At 45.8% G+C, this 21527-nt stretch overlaps 1 protein-coding gene across 4 annotated transcripts in view; it reads left to right on the top strand.

Moving 5' to 3' along the window:
* Nucleotides 1–2859: 2859 nt before the first annotated feature.
* SLC8A3 (solute carrier family 8 member A3) overlaps nt 2860–21527 on the top strand; it is a 148254-nt gene continuing 129586 nt past the window's right edge. Inside the window, exon 1 of one of the 4 annotated variants that reach the window (XM_054530246.2) lies at nt 2860–3054. The gene's annotated coding sequence lies outside the window, so the exon portion shown is untranslated. Of the gene's footprint in view, nt 3055–3417; nt 3996–21527 lie in introns of those variants that run through there. The other 3 variants (XM_024231665.3, XM_054530248.2, XM_054530249.2) reach the window with 3 other exon arrangements.

Raw genomic sequence — 21527 nt, 5'->3', positions numbered from 1 at the left:
TAGCTTGCTTTCCATCTTCCCTGTGAACATCTCCTTGCATTCTAGTACAGCCAGATATAAGCAACAACGGCAGAAGTGCAAGTACTGTGTCATTACATTTAATGTTTCCCAACCCTGTATGCATGTAGTGGTGAGAAAAAAAAAGTGAGAATGTCCAGAGTTAAAAACAGTCTTTGAGACTTCATAGGCCCCATGAAGTTTGGCTGTAGAACTTAAGATGGGAGAGAAGCAGGGTTGGGGGAGAAAAAAAGTAGGGGAGAAGGAGAATTGATATATATTTGGGGATTGGTCTATACCAGAAAATGTAATCTCACTGAAGCTTCACAACAACCTCATGAGGTGGGCATTATTATTATTAATAATAATTATTATTATTATTCCCATTTTACTGGTGAGGACACTGAGGCTCAGAATGCAGAGTTGGGCTTTGCTATTTCAGTCTACCTAGAACTCAGAGGAACCTACGCAAGTCAGCTCTGCCGATAGCGTTGGTTGAACATGCTTTGGCACCTCTTGCCTTCCTCCCTCCCGCATTGCCCTGTCACAGGTGACAAGAGGAAGACAAGGCTCCTGTCTGTTCTGTTTGACAGTTCTAAAAAAATGACATGACCAATTCTGTTGTTGTTGCTGGTTCAGTTTTAGTGAATAGGTAACGTTCACTGAAAAGATATCAATAGATACTAACAAGCAAACAAATAAAATTCTGGCACAAGCAAAACTAATCCACAGTTACAGAAAGCAGATCAATAGTTGCCTGTGGGAAGAGCAGATGAGTATAAAGGGGCCTGAAAGAACTTCTGGGGGAGATGAAAATGTTCTATGTCTTGATTGAGGTTGTTGCTCTACATGTACTTGTATAAAACTCATCAAACTATACACTTAAAACAGGTGAGTTTTTAGTAGTAGTAGTAATGTTTGGATACCTGTAACTTTATCTCCATTAGAAATGTCAGATATTTTAATATCATCAGTTTTTGCAGGTATCTTGAAATATTATTCATGTTCCTCACTACTGGGATAGTTTTGCAGATTCATGTTCCTCATTACTGAGATAGTCATTTAGCCTGTGCACTAGACCTTGCTTTTGATGCCTTCATAAAGCATATATCAGAAAAAAGGTGAGTTGTTGTATGTAAATTACACCTCAATAAAGTTGATTGATATAAAGAGAAAAAAATCACCAGAAATCCCACCACCAAGAGATAACCACTACCATTTTGGTGTTTTTATGCTGCCAGGGCATTCATCCCCACCCCACCACCCCCGCACATGCTGTATTACACTGTGTTCTGGGTTTTTTCTCTCTTTCTACGATATATTATAAAAACCTTTCCACACCAGTACACAGAATGCTGCATCGGTATTTTTACAGTGGTAGAATACAGCATTATGTCAACAAAACATGTTTACTTCACCAATTTGTTGTGTTGGAAAATTAAGATGTTTCCAATTTTTCACTCTTAAAAACACTACCATGAATACCCTTGTAATTAAATATTTGAGCATATCCTTAATGGTTGCCATAGAATAAATTTCTTCCAGTAAAATTACTGGGTCACAGGCATTCACATTTTTAAGGAATTTGATGTATCTTTCAAAATTGCCCTACCTAAAAACTGTATCAATTTATATGCCCACTAGCCATCTCTTTGTCTCTACTGTAGACTCTCAATGTGTAGACTCAGCATTGTGACTCTCCATGGGAGCAGACACAAGGTAAGTCCCAGTAACTGACATATCCTGAGATCCCACAACTTTAGAAGCTATTGAAACCTTTCAAAGTCAGTCCCAGCCCTAACTTTAAATGAAGTTCAAGACCCATAAAGGTTCAGGGGTCTGAAAGCACTCCTACTGCTCCTACTGAGCACATCCTGGACTCTGACTCAGGACTCAGGCCAGAAACTACCACACAGATTGCTAACGGAACATTGAGTCAAAGGACCAGCAAAGACCTCCTGCCATCTCAGGCTTAGAGATTCCCTAGTCTCTACACCCACTTAATCTCTTTGAACCAAGCCTTGCTCCAGAGCAGCCGGGCAAAGGAGCCAGGGATCTCAGGAGTCACACACACTGTTGAGGTCTCAGCACAACTCCGGTTGGTTGCATTTTATTTCAACTCTTGGTTCTGCTGCACATGGCCTTGGGATGGTTATTTAACCTAAGGCTCAATTTCCTCAACAAAAAAATAGAGTTGGTAATTGTACCTAGCTCACAGAGTTTTAGTAGGATGGCATGAGGTAATACAATCAAATTCACTAGCACCACTCCTGGCCCTTAAAAGGTGCTGATATTTGGTAAGTATTATTATTATTTGTTGGCCCCTCACACTTAGCTTCAGGCAGCAGAGAGGCCTGAAAGAGAACAACTTCCTGCCCTTACATTCTGACTTTTCTGCACTGGTGTCGCTACAGAAGGCCAGCCACCAGGCTCATTTTAGATCTGCCTAATGCCACCGATAAGCTAAGGGCTTGAAACCCCATTCTTAGGAGTGGCTTGCCCACCCCGCATGCCTCTAGGATCAAGCCTGACAAATATAGCAGAAATTACAGGCCTCTGATTTAAGGCTACGTGTGTACACTTCGCCTGAGCCAAGCCCCAAGCCCTAGTCCCGCTGCTGCATCAAAGGACCAGCTCTCTTCCAGCCTCCAGGCCCAGAGTAAGCAGCAATTTGGGAGGCAGCCCCCTCTTATTTTTAGCTTTAGAAACCCGAAAAGCCAACATACCAGAGCTCACCCAAGCGTCTCTCACAAGCTGTTGTTTGACTTGGGTTGAGAAAATGACAGGCTGGGTTCTGCACCAAGAAGAGAAGAAAAAAAGAGGGGGAAAAAAGGAGTTTTCTTTTCCCTCCACTGCCAATCTCCATCCCCCTCAACTCCTCCCCTAGGCCTGGGTGGACCCTGCCTGGGTAATAGTTCCCTACTATATTTAAAAACCACAGATGTGTTTGGTGGAGACTTAATTTCGGAATTGCAGGCAGCGTCTCCTGAGGACAAGGGGAAAGCCGGTGCCGCGCGCCCGCCTGCTGCCTGGAGCTCCCAACTTGGCGGAATCCAGGTCAGGACGCGCCGCCGTTTTGACTTGCTGCCGGCCGGGAGGCGCGGGCGCCAGGCTCCAACGACTGGGGTGGGTGGCCGCGGGGCAGGGGTTGGATCTGAATTCGGCCCTCGGGGGCTCTGGATGCGGGATGCGGGATGCGGGATGCGGGATGCGGGCTCGACTTCCTCGCTGCTGGTCGAGGAGCGTTCTGAGAGTCTCCCCTCCGCGCGCGAGGATAAATATGCGCGGCTTGTCATTCGGCGCAGCGCTGTCTCCCAGCTGATAGGGTGACGTTACGTTTGGAGGCTTGGAGATTGGCTTTTTGATTTGGCTTCTTGCGGCAGCTTAATGGGCAAAGCTCTCCGCTCGCCCAGAAACCAGCCTCTCCGCGCGTCCCCTCTGCGCGCGGCGAGGCCGAGACGTCTCCCGCGGTGACAGCGTGCAAGGCGGAGACCCGGCGCGCTCCCAGCCCAGGGAAAGCCCAGGCGACCCGACCGCAAGCCCGAGCCCGGGTCCCTCGGAGCCGCCAGGGCGCGCCGGGCTGCTCGCCTTCCTGCCCCTCCCGGCAGGAATCCCCCGCCGCCCGCGGCCGGGACTCCGGGCCTCTCCCGGGCGTAGATTCCAGCCACCGCTCTGGGTCGGGATTTCCCTCTTTCTGAAATCCGCGTGGAAGGACCCCTCCCAGGGCCCCTCGCCCTGGCCCCAGACACCCTCCCTCCCGGACCCCGCGCTCCAGATGCGCTGCCCAGCAGCTCCCTGACAGCTGCAAGCCCACGAACCCCGGCGGGCGGGCGGGCGGCGGCGGCGGACTGACATGCCCCGGACGCGGCTGCGGCCGGCGGGCAGCCCGCGGGGGCGATGAGCCGCTGCGGCCGGTGAGGCGCCCGGCGGCGGGGGCATCGCGTACCTTCCTCACCCCCCTCACTTGCCCACTCCGCTCGGGAGGCCGAGAGGAAACGGTGAGTAATGGGGTGAGCCTCCTGCCCTTCCCCCTTAGCGGGCAGCCGAGACATGGGAGGTAGAGGTTGGGGGGCTTGGGATGCCCCTAAGAGGATCTCTGATTGTGAATAACGGGATTAAGTTATTTCTCAAGATCATTCATATGAACCGCCTTCCTGTGGATTTAGTGCCAGGAGAAGTGGGGTGAGGGTGCCCCGGAAAGTGTACATTGTGTATGCGGTGTTGGGGGGGCAGATCTGGCAGAGTGGGTGTCTACGGGAGGGTGCCGCCGGGTGGGGAGGGGCAGAGAGAGATGCCTGGGCAGATGGGTACAGTCGGATCGTGAGCATGCTGGGTTGGTAGCGGGTGCTGTTTGGGGAGACTGACTGCTGTGTTGTGTGTGCTGGATGCATGTCGGCATATGTGTGCCGCCTGGGGCCAGGGCGTGTTGTGCTTCTGGTGCTGTGAGTGTCCGCCGGGTTTGGGGGCTAGCAGGGAAGCGCGTTATCCACTCGGCGCGCGCCCGCGTGCACATACGCACGCACGCGCTCACCCCAATCTCCGGACTCCACCGCCGCGGGTCGGGAGCTGCAGCCCCAGAGCAACCACCATTGGGGCCAAGGGGGCGAGGGAGAAGGAGGGTTTCTCCAGTCCTGCACTCTCCAGCCCCTGGTGGTCTGCGTGATCGGGGGCTCAGTGGAGAGAATGGAAATATATAACTAACCCTCCCCTGATCCCCCAATACACACACGCGCGCACACACACATGCGCGCGGACACACACACACACACACACACACAGTCAAAGCCCTCGTTCAGAGGCTAGCGCTGCTGCTCCTACAGGCCCTGGCTGACCTGCCCAGAGGACCCGAGCCACTGGGAAAGATGATGAAAACAATTTGCTCAGGGGAAAAAAGCAGTTTTTCGTCTTAATTCATTGTGTTTTATTTTTAACCGTGTGGTAGTGGTGGTGGTGGCGGGGTGGGGTTAAATAGAAGAAATGCCTTTAATGCAGTACCATAAATTTACCCGCTCATCGCAGCTTCCTTCTCTCTCTGTCTCTCTCTGTCTCTCTCTTTCTCTCTCTCCCCCCGCCCGCCCCCCTTCTCTTCTCTTCTCTCCTCCTTTCCTCTCTCTCTCTCTCTCTCTCTCTCTCTCTCTCTCTCTCTCTCCCTCTCTCTCTCCCCCCCTCCCCCTTTCCTGGCGATTAAAAAACAAACCTCTGAACGCATTCAGCGGTTAGGTCTCCCAGGCAGAAGAATTAAAACTGGTTTCAATTTATCAGAAACGCAGACTGCAGCAGGCGCAGCCAAGCTCCTGGGTGGTCAAGAAACACCCGAAGGGGGTGGGGGGAGGAGGGAGTTGAGGGGGGGTGGAATGTGGGTACGTGATAGGAACACATCCGGCCTTCTGGTGGGGCACCAAAAGGGAAGCCTCCTCGGCCCCTGGCGACCCGGTGACTTGCAGCGGTGTGTGATTAATCTTCCACAGCTGTCGTGCCCCATCCACTTGAGCTGAGCTCTTGTTTACCTCGATTTTCAAATATAGCTGCTGCGCCATGCTCTTCCTGAAGTAGGGGGATCAGTTCTCCCTTTATGGGCTCTTGGCCTCCGGCTGGGGCTTCTTTTTGCTGGCGTCACTGGCTGGATCCAAGTTTGAGAGGAACCTGCCCCTTCATGCATTGCAGGTCTCCAAAGGAGGATAGCTGATGGTCAAAGCTTAGGGTAACTAGATGTGGACTGATCACCCCAGCCCCTCATTGCAATCTACAATGCCCAGCAGCAGTCCCCACACACAAGTCCACTTTGTAGGCTCCTTTTTCTTTAAATAAATGTAGATAATGGGTTGAGAAGAAGCAGATAAGGCCTATAGAACTGAACTTGGTTGAAGTGGTTCTTTCTTTAACTTGATGGAGAAGGGAAGGCCATTTATGTAGTTTCCTCCGCTTGGAATGCTTTATTTTTCTTCCAACATACTCCTAAAGTACTCCTACTCAAGCTTCAGCTCTCAGCTCACTAGTTACTTCCTCAAGGAAGCCTTTCATATCCTCCCTGACTAGGCCAGATCCCTGCTTATTATACACCTGTATTAGTCTGTTCTCACACTGGTAATAAACACATACCCAAGACTGGGTAATTTATAAAGGAAAGAGGTTTAATGGACTCACAGTTCCACAGGGCTGGGGAGGCCTTAGGAAGTTTACAATCATGGTGGAAGGGGAAGCAAACATGTCCTTCTTCACATGGCAGCAGCAAGGAGAAGTGACGAAAAAAGGGGGAAAAGCCCCTTATAAAGCCATCAGATCTTGTGAGAACTGTCACAAGAACAGCAGCATGGGGATTACTGCCCCCATGATTCAATTAGTTCCCTGGCTTCCTCCCAGGACACGTAGGGATTACAGGAACTACAATTCAAGATGAGATTTGGGTGGGGACACAGCCAAGCCATATTTGGCCGTGGAGTCCATTGGACTCCAAAAGAAAAATATTTGTTTATTCATTCAGTTAGCCATTTATTCAATAAATATTCAAGAGCCACCTACTCTGTCAGGCATGTGCTAAGTCCAGACGCAAATAAAATAGGATGGACCCTTTCCTCATAAACACTCATAATCTGAACTTATGTTTTTGAAGTAATTTAAAGACGCCCATTAAATTTATGTATGTGATTAAGTAATGCCAGGCACACCTTAGACAACAGACTCCACAAAGGGAGGAAACTGTGTCCCCAAGGCCTAGCACTGTGCCTGGCATAGGATAGGTGCCCAGTAAATGTTGGTTGAATGAGTGGAATTGGAGGAACAATTACATTCTTTCCTTCTCTGTTCCTGCTCTTCTGAGCTCTCCTTTACACTGCCACCTACAGCTTCCTGGTCGGAGAAGGGAGAATATGGTTACTGAACTGACCCTGTTAAAACTATTCCCATGCCCTGTGCTCCCCCAGGGGATAGGACCCTAAAGCCGATAGGTTGTCCTCTTGCCCTAGCCCTGCACTGTGCCTGTGCAGGATGGTTCCTCTTGCATTCTCTGGGCACAGTTGTTGGTATTACTTATGGGCACTGATAGTGGGCATGTTCCCCAGCCTGCATGCTTCAGTCATTGCCCATGATCAGGATTTGGGAAATGTGTCACACATTTGGACTTCTTTTCAAACTATTGAGATTAGATAAAAAGAAAGGAATAGGATGGGCGCGGTGGCTCACGCCTGTAATCCCAGCACTTTGGGAGGCTGAGGCAGGCGGATCACCTGAGGTCAGGAGTTCGAGACCAGCCTTGCCAACATGGTGAAATCCCATCTCTACTAAAAATACAAAAATTAGCTGGGCATGGTGGCAGGCACCTGTAATCCCAGTTACTCAGGAGGCTGAGGCAGGAGAATCACTTGAACCTGGGAGGTGGAGGTTGCAGTGAGCCGAGATTGAGCCACTGCACTCCAGCCTGGGCGACAGAGCGAGACTCCATCTCAAAAAAAAAAAAAAAGAAAAAGAAAAAAGGAATAACCCCCTTCACTTAAGCCTGGTTGCTTTGCCTAAGAGATTCAAATATGTGATGAGGCTCAGAAAAACATTGAACTCCAAAAGAAAAAGCATTCATTTATTCATTCAGCTAGCCATTTATTCAATAAATATTCAACAGCCACCTACTCTGCCAGGCATGTGCTAAGTACAGAGGCAAATAAAATAGAATGGCCTTTTTCCTCATAAACACACATTCCAGCAAGCATAACCAGCTAGTGAATGGACAATTACTGTATAAAGTGATTTATGCCAGTGAAGGGTAAACCCCATGATAATGGAAGCATATAGGAGGAGCACCTCTTCCTATGGGCTTAATGAGGACTTGTAGGGACAGCTAAGCCCAGAAAGGGAGGATAGGTAGGAGTTAGCTTTGGTGAAAGAAAAGAGGAGAGGAAGTAAAGAGGAGAGGAGAGTGGAGTGAGAAAGTGTTATGAGTGAAGGGATTCGTATGTAAAGACCTAACATGGATAAGAGCTCTTCCAAATGACTGAAGACAGAGATTAAAATGTAGTGGGGAGTTGAGTGTGGAGAAGGCATAGGGGTCAAACCATAAAGGGCTTGTACTCCATGCCAAGAATTTCCACTGAGTTTCCAGCATGGGGTTAGGAAAATGTTGACTACTGATTTGAAAGGTCAGACTTGCATTTTAGATAGTATACTGAAACTGGAACGTGGGAGAGAGAGGAAGGTAAAGAGGAAGCTGTATAGAAACCCAGGTGTATGGTCCTGGCAGCCTATGAAAATGAGGGCGGGGGTTTCCTCTTTCTGTTTCAATGTACAGACTCTCACAGGTAGCGACTATCTGGGGCCAGTGTCGCGTAGGAGGTAAAAAGAATTTACCAAGACAGTTGTAGGTAAAAAAGAAAATAAAAGGCAGATTTATTAGAGAACATATGAAGACAGATTGCAATGAAGCAACAGGCAGGTCAGCAAGAGAAGAAAGAGCTGACTGCAAGGAGACAAAGGCTTGCTGCAGACTTTATAGGATGGAGCTTGTGCCGGAGAAAGCTATGTGCAGCACTGATAATGCCAAGGTTGCAGTGAGTTAACTTGCACTTTTCTATCAGCCGATGGTCTGGTGATAGCTGGGTACAGGAAGATTGTGAATTATTTGCACAGGAGGGCTATGTGTCCTGGACCATGAAAGCTATAAGCTTTCATGCCTTATAAGCTATAAGGCAGACTTATGGCTTATCTGCTTTCTCTTTTTGCTTTCCTCTGGTCCTGCCAGCCTGACCTCTTTTCCCTAATTAGGACTCCACACAAACCAGAGATACCCTTCTAGGAAAAAGTTTCGCTAATTTTCTCTAATGAGATTGGTTTATGTTTGGTTGTTCATTTGTGTTTTGAATGGGCCCTCTAAACTCAACACTGGGCAGATGCCTTAGGGGAAAAGAGAAAGGGCTCCACAGAATGTGAGACATATTTCCTGGCCAACTGAACTGCAGAGCAAAGCAAACTCTCAGAGATTTGAGATGGAGACATCTGTGAAGGCTGAGACATGCCTGAAGAAGGGGCCTGGAAGAGTAAGAATTTAGGTCCATGGAGACTATAGAGCAAGACATCTAGACAGGAGACTGACATGTGTATGTACGTGGTATTTAAAAATACTATGGTGAGTGAATAAAAGCTAATTCTAGAATCCAGGGTACTTGGATATAGCATACAGAATCACATCTAGTAAGAAGAAAACAGCTCTGTTTCATCTATATGTAAATTGGAAGAGACCAAATAGCATTTACTGCCTCGATATTTGGAATGATAAATAGGGCTTTCCTAGTTGTGTGCTGGAATGCTGGGTCATGTGGCGACTAGATCTGGAAGTAGGACCAGAAGCTGTGCTCCTGCCATGGCTTCCATGTGATAATTTCCAAATCACTCGACAGGAGAGGACCTCGAAGTCCAAAAGAATGAAACCAAACAGTGTGAGCTTGGTCAGCATTCTTCCTTTGCACCCTGATTTCTCCACTGGGTTCCTCGTCCTTCCCTGTCACTAATCTTGGAGTAAAAAACAAACAAACAAAAACAAAAGCCTTCATTTCCTGCACAGTGCCCAGGATCTCACCCTTGCCTTACTTTGGTAAACTGCCCCAGTTCCATCTCTTATCTGAAGCATCTTTCTTCTTCAACACAGAATCCTCTCCCTCCACAAACACCATCTTAAAAAGAATATCACTTCTCTAATTCCTTTTCCCCATTATACTCTTTCCCCATCATGCCTTCAACAAACTCTTGAAATTTTAATCATTTGTCCCTATTTTCTCATCACTCATCCACTCACTTCCCACTTTTCTCCACCTTCTCCCCAAGTCTCATCCAACAAGGACTTCTCATTCCCCAAAATATAATGACTTATTCCAAAGAGCTGCCCGCTGTCCTCCCTCTTTCTTTCTCTCTCTCCCTCCCTGCATCAGATAATATTGACCATTAGCTCCTTAAGTCTTTCCTCTTTCGGCTTCTTTCACACAGAGCTCTCTAGGTCTCACTACCTCTACATGGCCCCTCTTCCACTTCCACTCCAAGATTCTGTCCTCTCTCCCAATTTTTCCTTTTTCCATTATCCCTTGGCAGTCTCCCTGAATGGTTTTTGCTGTTACTGCAGTGTGGATAGTTCCCAGAGTCTGTGACTCTAGCTCTCCAAGCCGGGTGTCTTGTTTCCAGCCGTGTGCACAGTATCTCCAACAAGATGTCCTGTTAACTCCTCCTGAATTTTTACTAACCTGACATCATCTTTGTCCTTAGGAGCTTCTCCTCCTGACTTCCCACTTTCTCTTGATGGCACCAACAAACTTCCAGTCACCCTGGCTCGAAACCTCCAAGTTTATATTTGAACTCCTCTCCCTTGTTCCCCAAGTATTGCTTGAGGTATTTTATAAGCCCACGCCCCTCTTCTTCATCCCAAACACCCATCACCCAAACACTACTCAAGTGCAGATTTTATCACCTCTTGTATAAAAATAATGTGTGTGTGTTTACCATCTGTCAGCTACTCTGTTGCAAAGTGCTTTATGTTGATTTTCCCATTTAATCCTTACCATGACTGTACAAAGTAGTTACTATTATTATACTGTAAAAAACAGCTTTCTGCCATCTTCCCAACTTCAACCTTTCCCTCTTTCAGTTCATTTTAATCAGTTACAAGATTCACCTCCTAAAATGCCCTTATAAACTTATCATTTTTCTGCACAAAAAACTTTGAAGGGCATTCCATTTTTTGCAGTTCCTTGTATTCAAGGCCCTGTATGAGCTGGTGCCCCACTCCATATCTAGCCTCACTTTTTACAGTTCCCTTGCCCTTTCTGCTTTTGTGCATTTGTTCACAGTTTACCTTCCCCTAAGACTTCTGCTTATTCTTCAGTGTTCAATTCAAATGCCTCTGCCTGATGGGAAGGCTTTATGGAGAAGCTGTCCCTTCCTCCTGTGAATTTTAATAATGTGACATCTGTTTTTCATTAGCCCTTTACACTTTTTGAAATGCATTTTTTTTTTTTTTGCATGTGGCTTACCATCCCTCCTGGAGCAAGTGCTTTTTCTGTCTCCCACTCTATGTCACATGATGCCTGAAATACAGTAGCTGTTCAATGAAAAAGTGGAGTGAATAAATGAATATACTCCCTCACCCATGAAGCAGGTGAAACAAGGTCAAGAAAGGGGATCTATACTATTTCCTAAAATAAGTATAAGGATTTAGGAAATCTATACTATTTCCTAAAATATAAGACAATGGTGGAGTCAAAATTCAAACCAGGGACAGGAAAATGGTGTCATAGAGGAGGCAATGAATTGGCGATAAAAGGTTATGTTCTAATTCTTATCACTTCTGACAACCACAGGTAAGACTCACCTCTGTTCTCTGGGCCTTGGATTCCTTATCCATCAAAAGAGTTTGTGTTAGATGTGTTGACTTTTATGCTCCTCCCTGACCTGACAATTCTGTGTTCTGTGTGTCTTGTTTCATAGCATACAGATTGTCTCCTGCTAAGAATACTTTTAGTGCTGACAGTATCTTTCATTTCAGAACCTTCCAGCTGTAACTTGAAGCCTCTAGTGTATCTGTTATCACATTGAGTCTCTAGAGATCAACTTGGCCAGTCAACTCAGCTGTCCAGCCTGTAAGGTGCCCTAAACTGGTTAGAGTGCCCCAAGGGCCCCAGGTTGGCACTCCTCAATGTGCAGTCACCAGTCAGCTCCCACTGCAGTATTCTAGGGCATTTGCAGAATAACTAGTAGTGCTCTAGGCTCCCAAATGTTCCAGACATCCTATCTCAACTCCTGCACTTCTGCCTTTCATAGATCCCCCAGAAAAGATGTGTTTAGAGCCATGTAGATTCTGTTGAGAGTCTAGTAAAACCACTCTGCTCAGTGGCTTTCTAGATGCTCCACCTACCCCAAACATACCACTGTACTCTCTCCCCAGTGAGACAGGAAGAATCCTCTTGAGCCAGTGCCTTTTAGCCCCTGAAAAGAAACTAATAGAGGGATCAACCTCAAGGGGAAATCATTATGGGAGAGCACATCTGTGAAGGCAGTAGCTAGATCTGCTGGGAGTCTGGGGAATCTGCTCCTAGCACCCCCTTGTAATAGGAGGGCCCAGAGCATCCCTAGAGTTGATTATACAGGAGAACTACCCAGACTTGTCTCAGAGAGATGACTTTGACTGCTTGCCAGGTTTTATTTGTTCTTTAATCAGGCAATGATATGATTTAATTCCATATTTCAACATTTAAAAAATTAAAATAAATTAAATTGCATTAAAATACATCTGGCTTCTGGAGAATAGCCTGAGAAATATGTACATAAAGGAGGCTGATCACCAGCATCCCTTGATGGCTTTGCAACAGGGCAGAAGGATGTCAGCCTCCCCCATGGGTAACCTCAGAAGATAGAGCCCAGGTGGTTCTCTCTTGGCAACAGGGAAGGGCAGGAACGATGTCGGCCTCAGGCTGCCCTGGGATTCTTGCTCCTTTGACTCCAGCCCTGACTTCCTTTCAGTTGCAGGGGATACTTTCTCTTGGTCCTTCCTGACATGACACACTCCTTCAGCCTGCTGAAAGGAGACCTCTGGCATTCACAGCACCAAGGTTTGGTTCTGGCTCCATTATTTATTGGCATAGCAACACTCAGCAATAAACTGAGCCCCAATTTCTTCTTCTGTATGATCATCCTCATAAGAAGGATTAAATAAGATCCTGTGAGTGAGAAGTTCTTTGTAAACCCCTGGCACATAGCATTGCTTAATATTTATTGAATGAATGATGCAGTATAAATGCCAATTATCATTATGCCATACTCTGAAGGAAAAGTGAGGTGCTAATGAGAGGACTAAGATTGGGAGAAGGGGCCGTGTTTAGAATTAGACTCATGACTTCTGTCCAAACACTATGTGGTCCCATTGGTTCTTGAGAATGAACAAAACTATCTGAACTCTGAGGTCATTGGCTTTAACCATATACCTCTGTACCCTAAGGCTTGCCAGGAAGTTTGAAGTCTCTTCAAAAGGTGCATCTTTCCAGAATCACTTAATGAAAACTCCTGTAGAGTCATTTTACATCCACTCAACAAATACTTACTGAGTACTCCCTCTGCCAGCACTAGCCAAGGCACTGGGAATACTGTGGTGAACAAAAGGGACCAGATTCCTGCTACTATGGAGTATATATTCGATGATAAACTAGTAAACAAGCAAACAAAAACAATGATGATTTCATCAAGTGAATATGGGCTATAAAGAAAATGAAAAGTGATGTTACAAGAGAGTACTGGAGGGGGAGATTGCCTTTAGATAAGATGGGTGGGGGAAAGCCTCTCAGAGAGGGGGCATCTAAGGCCTGAATGAAATTTAGAAGTGACCTATGTGGATATTTAGGGTAAGGTTGTTCCAAGTAGAGAGAACAGTAGATGCAAAAGTCCTAAGACACATGCTTCCCTGTTCTAGAAACTTCAAAGTATTTCATCTAGGTTGGAGTGGAGTATGGGTGGAGCAAAACAAAATGGTAGGAGATTTGAAAGGTCAGCAAGTTAGAAGCTAGACAAGAAGTCAGTAGGGTGTGGGGTGCCACAGAAAGAGAGAGGATACAAAGAATGGCATGATCTATCTGATTTACATTTTAAAGAGACTTTCTGGCTGTTTTGTGGAGAGTAGATTATAAGGGGTGGAACAAGGTTGGCAGCTGTTGCAGTAGTCCAGGTGAGAGATGTAATATTAAATGTTAAATCTCCAGGAGCTAGAATGGAATGTGACACATATTTGGCACTCAATAAATTTGAGAATGCATCCAGGCAGAAATGATCTTCAAAGAACCTACAACTGTGATGGGCACATAGTAAGTACTCAACAAATACTTTCATTCATGAATCAATGAACAGCATCATGCTTTCTTGTAGTCACTCTAGACTAACTTGAAGTTAATCTCATTATTTTGGGTCTTTTACACATAATTCTTATTTTTCTAGCTAGCATTTTTTCTTAGGAGCAATATGTTCCATGGGTTCATTTTATCCTTTGTGAAACTGTGCGGTCATTTGAAACAGATCTGAGACGTCTAACTTCATAACCTTTAGGCAGTGTTCATAAGTCCCCAAACCCTTTGCTCACACTTAGATACTGATCTCATATACCTTTCTGTGTGTCACTCCAGAGGGGGAACCAGACCTGCTTCATCAGTGCATCTCCAGAGCTTATCACAGTCTGGTCTATTGAATCCACAAATGGTTATTCCCTTGACTAGACTGAGGAACACTCTAAGGCCTTGGTTGGGTTCCATTTGTCCCACAGTTACAGGAAGTCCTAAAGCTAAGAAGATATCTAAGTTGGATGGTTTTGTGTTGATTCCTTCAGCTTCCATTTCTTGGGGCCTGGAGATCTCAGGATCAGGATGAACTTTGCAGGGCCAGTGGAGGAAGGGGCCTGATGTGGTGTGGTCCTTGCTAGGCCTCTTCATTCTTCTTCACCATCATCTTCTGTTTCCATTGGTCTCCAACTTAGATAGATTCCCCTTTCAGTGCCTCTGAAATCCACGCCTTCTCCAGCAGCCCTTCTCCCACTGCCTTGGTTCAATTCTCCATTGCCTCTTATCCCAGTCTTGGGAGAGTCTGGACTGGTCTTCCTGCCTCCAGTCTTGCCCCGCTTTCATTCACCTATCCTGTTCCCACACTGTCATCACTCTAGGTTGCCTATCCAAAAGAAAAACATTGATCTTGTCCCTCCTATGATTAAAAACCTTCGGTGCTTCCTTATTGCCTCCAAGAGAATGCCCACATTCCTTGGCCAGGCACACAAGGCCTCTTACCAGCGATTCATCACTTATCTCCACAGCTTCTCTCAAGTCTTTCAGCCATACTGCTCATCCTTCTGGAAACAGACGCTGCTTGTTCAGGCTTCCATGCCCTTTAGCATGGGCTTCCTATGGCCTTTGTTTGAGATGCACTGGCTTCCACCCAATTAACTCCTGTTCGTTCTTTAAATCCTAGATCTAATGTTAGCTGGTTCATGCAGCTGGCCCCAGTGATCCCAAGAGGTGCTATACCTTCCTTTCTTGTGGTCTTTTGGCACGTTGCACATGCTTCAAAATCTGGTAGTTGTTTTGGTGTAATTATTTGGTTTTCTGTCACTGCTCTCCAGTGAAGTGTGTGCTTCTCTAGAGGGATTATATTTTGTTCATATTACTCAAATTCAGAAAACCTTGCTCATAGCATCCCTGACAGATGGTTCTCCAGCCTCCAAGTTGAACACTGCCAAAGATGGGAGGACTCACTGGATATTATCCCTTCTATTTTTGCACATTCATTCGATGTACTCATTCATTCAATGAATATATACTGAGCATCTATGATATGCCAGGCACTGATTTAGGCACTGGGGATACAGAAATATCAGATAAAAATTTCTACCCTCTTGGAACTTATATTCTAACTTTTTTGAATGTGTGGAAAAAAATGAGTTTGGAACAAATTAACCTTCTCAGCATAATTCAGTGAAAGCCAGCCTGTGACACATAAGCTGGGTTTCATACAAATGCATGCATGCATGCATGCATGAATGAATAAATGAGTAAGTGAGTGAATGAACAAAGAGGCCGTGAGGAAGTGTGAAGAAGTAGACCTAAGCTATTATCACTGAAAGGAAAAATAATTAGAAATACAACTTGCTGAAAATGGATGAATAGCATCATTTTCCTACAAAGACAAGAGAATTATGTATCTTTTATATTTCATGAGTACAAGTATAAACCAAGTAGACAGCAAGTTTAGGGAAAGATAAAGGGAAAATCTGCTTATGTGGGTAGAGAATTGATGCTGACTATTCTCGGCAAGGTATGAAAGGAAATGAGATTCCAAGAAGGTGAGATGTTTGTCCAGCACATAGAAATGTCTTGTGGTACCCATTTGTGAGTCAACACATGATCTGCTATGAGTCTCTCTCCCAGTCCAAAGAAAGTCTCTAATGGCTAGAATACCTGGGATGCAAATGTCATAGTCAGGCGAAGTTCCCTCTCTTCTCTTCCAGGATTTTCAACCTTGTCTGTATCTTAAAATCAATTAAGGAACTTTTCAAAAACGTAAGTATTTAGGCTCCTCTCCCAGAGAGTTCAAAACTTAGGTCTGGAGTAGGATCTAGATGTCTGTATTTTTTAGAACTCCATGGTTATTCAGATGTACAGCCTTCTCTAGAATGTGATCCTGGTTCCATCACTGTCTCCAACTGGAGGGTGACTTAAATGCAGATGTAGACCCAGCCATGGGAAAAACAAAACTTAAATTAAGCTGAGCTAAGCCCTCTCTCTTCCTAGCTCTCTGGCCCACTCTCAGTGTTTGTAACTCTCCAGATCTGTCAAGGATTTGCAAAGGGCAAAGTCCTCTGGTTGACTCAAGTCTAGCACATTTCAGGCATCTTTGAATCACAGAATTTTAGAGGCACAGAGGGTATCAGAGGTCAAGTTCAACCTCTTAGTCCTATCAATAGAGTGTCACGGAGTGTGATGATTCATTTTTACAAACAAAAAAGCTTCCCCTTTGGGAGGCTGAGGTGGGCGGATCACTTGAGGTCAGGAGTTCGAGACCAACCTGGCCAACATGGTGAAATCACACCTCTACTAAAAATACAAAAATTAGCCAGGTGTGGTGGTGCACACCTGTAATCCCAACTACTTGGGAGGCTGAGGCAGGAGAATCGCTTGATCCTGGGATGCGGAGGTTGCGGTAAGCCGAGATTGAGCCACTACACTCCAGCCTGGGCGACAGAGTGAGACTCCCTCTCAAAAAAAAAAAAAAAAAAGAAAATAAAAAGCTTCCCTATATTGAGTTGAAATTTTTCATAGAGCTTCCAGAAGAGTGTGGAAGATGGATAGGTAAATAGATAAGCCCAGTACACTGTGACAAGTGCTTCAGGGGTGACCAAAGTGTTAAAGGAATCCAAGAGAATAAATGACTCAGTTTACAATTAGAGGAAGACGCATTTTCGGGGAAGCCTTCCCAGAAGACACAGAACTTTCTGGAGCCCAAAGTTCTTGACCTAAGGGATCTTGATCCCTAGCCTACTCTTCCACCATCCCTTTCATCTCCTGGAGCTTAAAAGCAGACTTTAGCATTTGACACGCCAAGTTTCATAGCCCCTCTTTGCCACTTGCTCAGCTGGTAGACCTTGGGTAAATTATGAATCTTTGAGACCCCTATCTCCTCATTTCTAAAACTGACAACAAGACATGTCTCATGGTGGGTTTGTGAGGTATTAAATAACAGATATAAAAGTGCCTAGAGCAGAGTTGGCTATAGAGTAGGTGCCTGATGAATATATATGATCATTGCTGTTGTCATCACTTTTTTAAAGTCCTTGGTCCTTATAAAGAATGAGGAGGCAGAGGCCTGCTGATGCCCTGGTCTGTCTAGGAAGCTTTCTTTTCTCTTCTTCTGTAGTAGTACCTGGGAGAGTGTCAGCAGGGTTTCATGAAACTGTCAGATGGTTCAGAAGTCATTAAAGGTCTGAGAGACTTCAGGGAAGGCAAAATATGACAATTGCATGAGATCAGAGAAGCAAGAACAGTATAATATTATCTCACATACGACTGCAACATTCTCTACATTAAAAGCCCTGCTGCACTGCAGCCACTGCCCACACGGGTTGAGGCAGCCGTAGAGCCACCAACCTGAGCGCTTAGAGCAGCAGAAGAAAATCATATTACTTTCCAAGACATAGTTGTAATCAATTATTCCGATAATTACTTGTTTGTCTCCACCCCTCATCAGAAAATAAACTCTCAGAGGTTGGAGAAGTGGTTCATGGCTGTACCTGCAATTGCTAGCACAGTGTTTAGCCTTAATAGGCAAAAAAAAAAAAAAAAAAAAATGGATTTGGTCCAAGGGGCTTTTTGGTAAATCCAGAATGTAGGCTCTCCTTGACTTTTCCCTGGTCCCCTCTTCCTACCACCCTCTTATTCTGTTATTCTCTGAGGTCTCTGTGGGAGTCTAAATTCCACACCTGGCTTTCACGTGGCTCTGGGCCCATCTAACATAAAATGTGTCCCTTCACTTCTTTCCTTTCCTGTCATCAAAGCATGTTTGACTGGAAGGAACTATAGCGATCATCTAACCCAACCTGCATTTTATGGATGAGGAAGCTGCTGCCCTAAGAGGGTCACTGACTTCCCAAGGTCTCACACCTCATTGAGGCAAGGCTGGAAAGGAAGTTCTTGTCCGTTTTCAAATCCAGGGGTCTACCATGGATCCATTCTTCCTGTATGTAGAGCTTCCAAGCTTGTTGGGGGCCTCCACATCTAGAAAGACTCAGCCTGCCCTCCTTGAGCCTTTGCTCAAAGGGGCCCTCAAACCTAGGGTATGTGTCAAGCACAGTGTAACAGCATGTGTCCTGGAGGTGGACTGCCAGAACTCAAATGCTTACCTTTCTGTTTACTAACTGGGGTCTTAGGCAAATTCCCTAACCTCTATGAGTTCCAATTTGCCAATTCTAAAACAGGTGTGGTGATAATAGCACCTCCTTCATTGTGAAGATTCAAAACATTAATAATGCAAGAAAAACATTTAATATCATCACATTTTCCTCCTTGGATACAAGTTCCAGTTGTGGCAGTCAAGCTACCTAAGCAGCAGAGGTCACATCTTTCCTACTCTTGAGAGAGTAAGGAGCTTCGTTCCTGTGTCTCTCGAGGAGTATTGCCGAAGACAGGACTGCACTGACTTCCACCCACTGGAGGCAGAGGAAGTGCAGGAGAATATGCAGTGTGCTTGGACTCGGGTGACACATCGGAGCCAGTGCAGCCTGGCTGGACCTAAAACTTTAATGTAAATTGGCTATGACGCCTGTGCAGGGGCCCAGATTTAGAAGCAGAACGGGACAACTCTACCCAGGCTGGTGACATACCCGGAGCAGTGTTCTCATTGGAGAAAGTGGAGGGCATAGCAGGAGAGAGAATTTGCTCAGTCTGTCCTGGTGGCACTGTTTTATTAATGATCTGGAAGAGCGGAGGAACAGTGACTTTAATTAAATTTGCCAGTGATATTAAAAGATGTCAGGAGCCACTGCTAAGGACACAGACACCTTGCAGATGGCCTCAGGGGCGTTAGGAAGATGATCCAGAAAACAGATGAGAGGCTCGGGGCTGAGCCAGGGCATCAGTTTGACTGAGAGAGGGGAGTGTGACATGGGGACAGATGGGCGTCATGAGCAGAATCTACCCAGGCCCACCATGCTTGTCTGTATCTGTTCAGTTTGCAGTAGAGTTCTGTCTGACCTTCCTGCTCCTGTCTTGCCCCCTTACAGCCATCCTAAACCCTTAGGTGAAATTGGTATTTCTGAAAGACAAATCATACCATGTCATTCTTTGGTTTACAACCCTATCACTGGCTTTTCATTGCCCTTAGAATAAAACCCCGTCTTCTCAGCCTGGCATCTAAAGCTTGCCATGAGTGAAGTCTTCCCTACTGTCTAGCCTCATCTACTGGGCCTCCTGCCTCACACTGCATGTCTTGTAATCCCATGCCCACAGCAGCCTTTTCCATCATGTTTCCATGTCTTTGCCTTTGCCTGGGCTGTTCTCTTTGACACGAATGCCCTTCCCACTTTCCTTTTTTTTTGGCTAAAGCTCACTCATGCTTGAAGTCTCATTTCAGGAATCACCTCCTTCAGAATGCCTCCCTGAATCCCCAGGCTGGCTCAGTGCCCTCTTCACGTTCCCATAGCATTCTGCCGTACCTCCTCTTTTTACAATAAAAGTGTTTATTTGTACATCTGTATACTTCTGCTAGATTGTACCTTTGAGGGCAAACACGGTGTCTCTTTTTTTTTTTTTTTTTTTCCATTTAATCCACCAGCGTCTAATACCAGGTCTAGCAAATCACAGGCTTTTGTCAATGTTTGTCAAACTGAACTGATGGGAAGGAGAATATTTGGATGGGAGGCTGCAGCAGGCAGCCAGAACAACCCCAGTAAGCCTGGGAACTAGGTATCGAAACGGTAAGTTTCTCCTCTGAGCAGGTGTGGGACAGTCACCTTGCTTCTAAGTCCACGTCAGACTGGAAACTGATTGGAGGCCATGGATGTTCTACAACAAAGTGGGACAGCTTAGTAAAATGGGGTGGTTAAAACCATACTTTATGTCATCTGTCTGTGAGTTCTAGTTCTACTATTTCCTTTGTACTTTGAGTAAATGACTTAGCTAAGACTCAGTTTCCCAAAATATAAGATAGGGATAAAAATATTACTAACCTCATAGGGTTGCTATGAAAATTAAGTGAGAAAGCACTCAGCATTATGCACATAATAAACACTTGTAGATGCTAATTACTGTTATTAATGTCTTTATGGTTTGGGGTGGTCCTGGGGGAGGAACGGTCTCAAGTTGAGTCATATCTCTGAGTATGCCTCGGGGTTAATAGCCTTCTGGAACCACAGAAGATTATCTGGGTCTCTAAGGGGTTGAGCTGGACCCCCAGGATGTTGGGATCTATCTCAATTGGTGTCTGGGCCAGAGGCAATTGCATAAAAAATGACCACTGGCTTGGTCGTTAGAGATGTTCCTGCTTTCTCTAACATCTCAGCCAGAAACCATTTCCTGGCAGGGCTGCAAAGAGGAACTAGGCATTCACAGGGCGTTTTCCACCTTCAATTTCAAAAACTGGGTGCCTGCATTTGCTAGCCATCTTACCTCCTTGCCTTCTTTTCTTTTTCTTTTTTTGTTTTTGAGATGGAGTTTCACTCTTGTTGCCCAGGTTGGAGTGCAATGGCGTGATCTTGGCTCACTGCAACCTCCGCCTCCCGAGTTCAAGCCATTCTCTTGCCTCAGCCTCCCGAGTTCAAGCCATTCTCTTGCCTCAGCCTCCCAAGCAGCTGGGATTATAGGCGTGCACCACCACGCCCAGCTAATTTTGTATTTTTAGTAGAGATGGGGTTTTGCCATGTTGGTCAGGCTGGCCTCGAACTCCTGACCTCAAGTGATCCACCTGTCTCAACCTCCCAAAGTGCTGGGATTACAGGTGTGAGCCACTGAGCCAGGCCTTGCCTTTTTTCTTTAATCTTTTCCTTCAGTTCATTTATTTTCTCATGGAATAGTCTTTTTAAACTGGCCTCTGATTCTGATCATATGATAGCACATTCCCCAGAAAAACCTGTTGCCACAAAGTGTCTACAGGGCCAAAGGAAAACAAAGACCATCATCCTCCTTAATTCTCCTGGTCCATAAGATAAATATGACTCCAAGTCCCCTGTTAATAAGGATGATTCTACCATCCCAGTGTTCCATATCCTTTCACTCTAGAAGACCAGCTGTCTTCCCTCCCCCATGGACACTCACCCTCTTGGGATTGGTTGGCTCTCACAGCAGCCACCTCCTGTCACTGGGTTGGCTCTTGATGAAAGAACTGCTCAGCTGTGCCTACCATCTGTCATCGCTGCATGGGGCTTATTGGAATCCACAAAGTGTCAAGGTTTTCAGAGGTCAAAGTAAGGAGCCAAGATTCTTTTCTCTCCACATTTCTCTAGGGTGGGTGAGTGTCAAATCTCTGAATGAACGCCTTTGTGCACATCA

This window comes from Pongo abelii, chromosome 15, assembly GCF_028885655.2.
Source record: "Pongo abelii isolate AG06213 chromosome 15, NHGRI_mPonAbe1-v2.0_pri, whole genome shotgun sequence".
Taxonomy (NCBI): domain Eukaryota; kingdom Metazoa; phylum Chordata; class Mammalia; order Primates; family Hominidae; genus Pongo; species Pongo abelii.
This window is presented reverse-complemented; position numbering and strand designations above follow the sequence as displayed.